The sequence below is a fragment of the Amblyomma americanum genome, chromosome 1 (assembly GCF_052857255.1).
Source record: "Amblyomma americanum isolate KBUSLIRL-KWMA chromosome 1, ASM5285725v1, whole genome shotgun sequence".
NCBI classification, from domain to species: Eukaryota; Metazoa; Arthropoda; class Arachnida; order Ixodida; family Ixodidae; genus Amblyomma; species Amblyomma americanum.
In genome coordinates this window covers 159,675,965-159,681,964 of record NC_135497.1, presented here as the reverse complement: position 1 = coordinate 159,681,964, position 6,000 = coordinate 159,675,965, and positions in this window count along the sequence as shown.

Here is a 6,000-nt window from a genome sequence, read left to right as displayed (position 1 = left end):
GTTCGGCGCCACCTAGCTGTGCCTGCAGCGTCCAATTGTTTGCAAATCAGCTGGGAGAGAGTGCCGCAGGATCGCATGTCGGCCGGCACCAGACCCGCTCTGACGATGGCGGGCGTTCCTAGATGGCTGCACCATTCCGCGGCGCGTGGTGCGAGCGTGGCGGCCTCAGGATCGCGGTCACAGTGCGGCCGGCGCTGACCTTTGCCATCGCCTTCCGCGCCGAGAGGGGACGGTGACGAGCACAGCGCGCACTTCTGGTTTCCCTCGCACCTCCAGAGGGCAGCCAAGTGGCCTCGAGAGGGGGAGGCGCGATCCGGGCCCTGGGCCAGAGCATGACGCAGTTCACTTGGTACGGGTCCGCATATCATGGCTGCTGCTAAGGGGACAGCGTTAACTACGCGGGGACCGAAAAGGTTAGTGCTAATTGAAAGCCAGCGAACAAGGAATAAAAAAGAAAAAAAAATGGCGCAATAGTGGCAGTAGTGGTAGAACATATGCCAAACCACTGGCAAGTGCCATGGGAGAGTGATAAATTTATTTATGCAGCCACTTTGCTGGCATGCAGCACTAGGAGAGTCCGCCTATATTTCGCGGGCTGGGTTATCGCCAGGCATTTTTGCGAGTCTTAGTAATCTGCATACATGACTCGATAGCATACAGAAAAAAATACATTACAAAATTACTCGGATGCCTTACCAACTGTGCTTCAGATCACAATACTCTCTCATTATTTCGCAATGTTTTCGTTCGTGGTACCTCCACGGGTTCCTTTTTTCTAGCCGCGCACTAATGAGCTTAGAGCCCTCTCCTCTCTTTCGCGACGCGGCGCTGGCGCTGTGGTGAGCTGTGTCGTAAGTACGCGTTTCCTTGGCCAACCTACGCATCGCAAATATCGCATCGCAAATGAGTGCTGTGGCCGTCTGCCGCAGCCAGAAGTACCGCAATGCTGACGGACCTGTATTGACGGCTGTTAGTGCTGGGCGTCGTTTAAGGTCTTTATAAAGCCATTAACCGCCAACTTTCCATCGGCTAACTTATAATTATTTGCTGTAGAAAAAAAAAAAAACTTGCAGTCTAATCTGGGCTAGGCCCATTTACCCCGCTGCCGAAACGCACGCGTGCTGTCCAATGTTTTGATCTCATATACACACAAGGAACAACACAAGGAAGGTTGTCAATGAAGAGAACCTTTATGCGCTGCTTCCTTTACCTCACTTGTAAGTACCCACGTGGCAGCAGCGGTGAGCAGTGTGGACGTCATGCCTACCTGAAATTATCGCCCGTTACCGGCGTCTCAGCGCAAGCATAATAATAATAATAATAATAATAATAATAATAATAATAATAATAATAATAATAATAATAATAATAATAATAATAATAATAATAATAATAATAATAATAATAATAATAATAATAATAATAATAATAATAATAATTGGTTTTTGAGGAAAGGATGGCGCAGTATCTGTCTCATATATCGTTGGACACCTGAACCGCGCCGTAAGGGAAGGGATAAAGGAGAGAGTGAAAGAAGAAAGGAAGAAAGAGGTGCCGTAATGGAGGGCTCCGGAATAATTTCGACCACCTGCGGATCTTTAACGTGCACTGACATCGCACAGCACGCATCTGTTTTTAATTTCGTTTACTTTCCAATAGTGTTACGCGTTGCAAGTGAGGCCGGTCTCAGGGCGAATGCCACGCTAGTGTTGCCACAGGCATGTTTGAATACATTTTACGCAGGCGACGAGCCGAACCAGACACACGGTGACTATCGCACACGTAAACAAATGCGCTCAGTACAAGCACGTGTGAGCGCCGACAAGAGCACGTGCGAGGGATGACACGATGAGCGTGCGCGCGAACGCAACAGAGAACACATCACAAAAGAAAGACACTGTGCGCGTTCCAGAAGGATATAATAATAATAATAATAATAATAATAATAATAATAATAATAATAATAATAATAATAATAATAATAATAATAATAATAATAATAATAATAATAATAATAATAATAATAATAATAATAATAATAATAATAATAATAATAATAATATAATAATAATAATAATAATAATAATAATAATTGGTTTGGGGGAAAGGAAATGACGGAGTATCTGTCTCATATATCGTTGGACACCTGAACCGCTCCGTAAGGGAAGGGATAAGGGAGGGAGTGAAAGAAGAAAGGAAGAAAGGGGTGCCGTAGTGGAGGGCTCCGGAATAATTTCGACCACCTGGGGATCTTTAACGTGCACTGACATCGCACAGCACACGGGCGCCTTGGCATTTTTCCTCCATAAAAACGCAGCCGCCGCGGTCGGGTTCGAACCCGGGAACTCCGGATAAGTAGCCGAGCGCCCTAACCACTGAGCCACCGCGACGGGTGAAGGATAAAAAGGCGAAACGCTTTCAGTGAGCCTCTCTTTGGTCGTCTCGTGAGAATATTGTGCATTCAAGAGTGGATAAAATTTACTTCTGCTTTCCACCTTGCGCATCGCTGCGTGCTAATCTTTAGCAACACTGTTGTTCATGTCGCACTAGTTGCAAGCTAACTATTGCACCGGCAAGTGCCACTTTCCATAAGCACCTGCGACCTGCATGCCAGACGAAGGGAGCAGCAGCGCAGCCTGCTCGCCTTGGCGTGGCATCTACAAGCCGTGGGTTCGAATCCTACTCAAACCCATATATACCTTTCCGCGTGTGTTTTATTTTGTTCAGTTGTCTTGTAATGTGTGGATGGACGGACAACAATCTGCGGCCAAAGAGAGGTGAAAGCGCAGCCGTTAAATGCGTTCCTGCATTAAAACAGACAACATATATACGATCGAAATAGGCGATCCGGGATAATCTTGCTGCTCGCTACACTGTCTCATGCGCCCTGTCATTGCCGAGCACACCTTTGGGGCACGATATCCAATGGGCAGTGACTCAACTACGATGCTCTCCGCCGCGGTCCATGGCTCACTGGCTTTGACCCAAGGTCGCGGGTTGGATCCTGGCCGCGGCGGCTATATTGCGACTAGGGTGAAATACAAAAGCCCCCGTGTGCTGTGCTTCGTCAGCGCACGTTGAACGTCCCCCAGGTGGTCCACATTAATACAGGGCCCTCCACTACGGCTCCCTCATTGCCGATGTGCCGCTTCGGGACGTTAAACGCCGCATTTCGCTTTACGCTTTAATAATGTGGCATATCAAATAGAAGATGCGACGCTCAGCAATCTTGATTCCTGGTTTGGGAGTCGGCGCATAAACGGCCCTCTTTTTTTCCAGTCTCTTGTGGAGTGGGAGGCGTACTAATAAAAATACTTTTAAAGGTCTCCCAATGAAGCGCGTGTGATAAAGGACGTGTAGTGAATTACTTCCTCACTCGGGTCGTACAGGGATATGCCACCGTACTACATGGTGATCTGTGCATGGTTGTGGCTGAAAGGCACTGCGGAGGGTATCGGTCTTGCCGAAAGGTCAATGCAAGCCCCGCAAATACTTACTTGCTCCAACTATTTCTTGCGCGTTGTCTTTGCTCGCGGTATACCTCCATGTGTACAAGGTGCGATATTCTGCCTCTACCAGTTTATAAATTTTTCTCTTGAAGCGCTATAGAACATCGGACGAGGCTCGAAGCGATTGGTGGCGAAGGTCGGGGAATACGAGGCCATTACATCGTTACCATTCCACTCGAGTACACGGGGATTTTGACGATTCCCGCGGCGTTTGCCCTGATTCGAGGCGGCTTTACTTACTGCAGGCGCAGAAGCAAGTTTGATAGCGTTCGCAAGAGCGTTTGCGAAGTTTTCGTCCACGGCGCATGTATGTTGGCAACGAATGATAGTCTCATGTTAACAGCCGCACCAAGAAATGTGAGCCACTATGGCTCGTTTTGGACAGCGTCCGCGTTCACTCCCGCGCCATCTGCCAAGGTTACACGATGCACGTTGGACGGTGCACAAACAGCCTGCCAGCAGACGAGCCGCACTCCTCTGCAGACGTAGGAAGCGAACGCGAATGGAACGCGAGTGACGTCCATCTGGCGCTGCGTACGAAGTCGCTGACTTGTTCGATAACCGTCAGAATTATTAATTATCAATTAAAATACCATTATTATTATTTATATAAATCCATTAATTAACGAGCGGTGATTAAATATGTCATTAAGTAAGTAATACCTAATGTTTATTAACCCAGGACAGGTACGCTAAGCATTTAAATATATTAAAAGTGATGTGCTATTAACGGACAATTATTAATGGACAATGAATTAACTAGTGCCAATTAGTCGTTAACTAACCAAGATCGAATTACAGTAATTACTCAATTTGAGCTATTGATAAATATTACCTTAATAAATGAATAACTTAAATATTCCCAGAATTCGATAACCAGCAATTATTAACTATTCACTAATTCCTAGCAGTACTGTTAATACTATATTTTCAGTCAACTTATGCAAAATAACATTTATGAGATGGCGAGTGATTGTACTTCCATTACCTTACAGTGAACTGAGAACACTAGGGCCCGCCAAATATCACTCAATAATTGTTAATGATTCCTATCTCTAATAATCATCAAATGGCTACATACTATCCCTTATTAAATATTTTATGAAGAGCACGACTTATATTCTATTAAATAAACGTTACTATTAGCTATATTACTAATTAACCACTGCAATAACGGTACAGTTATTACTATAATCGACGGTCAGTATCCCGCCAAACGATTCGATATGAGCTCCAGTAAATTTCTCAGCGTCGTGGCTAAAAAAAAAAAAAACGCTGTCACATTTGCGAGGAGGCTTCACAAGCATGACTTCAATACCACGTCGCGCCGTCTGTCTGTCTGTTGTTGCCAGGAAGAAAGAAAAGGAAAGTGCACAGGCCTGCTCACTGGCTCAAGCCGAGCCACAATCGCTACCACGTGCAGATAGTAGGAGAGTTCAAAGATGGGATAGAAAGACAGGATAGAAAAGACGCGCCGTATAATGACCCAGGCCGATCCCGGAGGCAGTGCAATACCGGGCCAACCGGTGGCGGAAGTGAAGCAACCTTCAAGCACTCCGCCACATTTCCAAAAATAAGTCCAGTTGGGACCCGTATCAGATATTCTACGGGGTCTCCACACCACAGTGAGTTATTACTACAGTTTTCGGCACGTCGTGCCGAAAAGCCAAATAATTTGCTCAGTTCAACAACTCCTTATCATTGCAGCGCTCAAGGCTTGTTGTATTCGCTTATCCTTTTTCTTTATTTTATTAGCCGTTGTTTTCAAGGAAGGGCTCGACGCCTAAGCACGGTCTTTTTCAGGTTTATTCGCATTCAGTTGATTTTCTCTACCTCACTGTGTGACTCAGTTGTCTTTGCATTTTTTCGCGCAGTCATTCAGGCGCAGACGCATGTTGTCTCGGGAACTGACCAGCGCCATTTGCACGTTTCACACAAGTTGCGGAGAGTGTAATATATTTTTGTTCCTTACTTAATGAAGGAACAATTTTGGGATCCTAATATCACTGAAGTTTTGTAGAGTCTTTGCGATCCGATTGTGGCCTGACGGCGTCATGTCATCGTGTTGCAACAACCTGACACAAATTTACACGCAAGTTGCGGAGAGTGCAACATATTTTTGTTCCTTTCTGAATGAGGGAACAATTTTGGGATCCTAATATCACTGAAGTTTTGTAGACTTTACGACCCGATTGTGGACAGACGGCGTCGTGTCATCGCGTTGCAACAACCTGACACAAATTCACACGTAGGAAATGAGATGAACGCAGCCTTGGTTCCCCAAAGACCGAGAACTGTTGCACGATGAAGCACGTTCCTGCTGCACCTCTTTCAAAGCCGCTGGAAAAAGAAGTTGCCGGCAGCTACGCCGAAAGACTGATGCCGCCTCATCATTAACACCTCAACCCCTTTCTCCCCTCTCCACCTGTGTCCCGAGGCCCTTTCCCGCTGCCCGATCACTGTGGGCCGCCGTAAACGCGAGACGATCCTG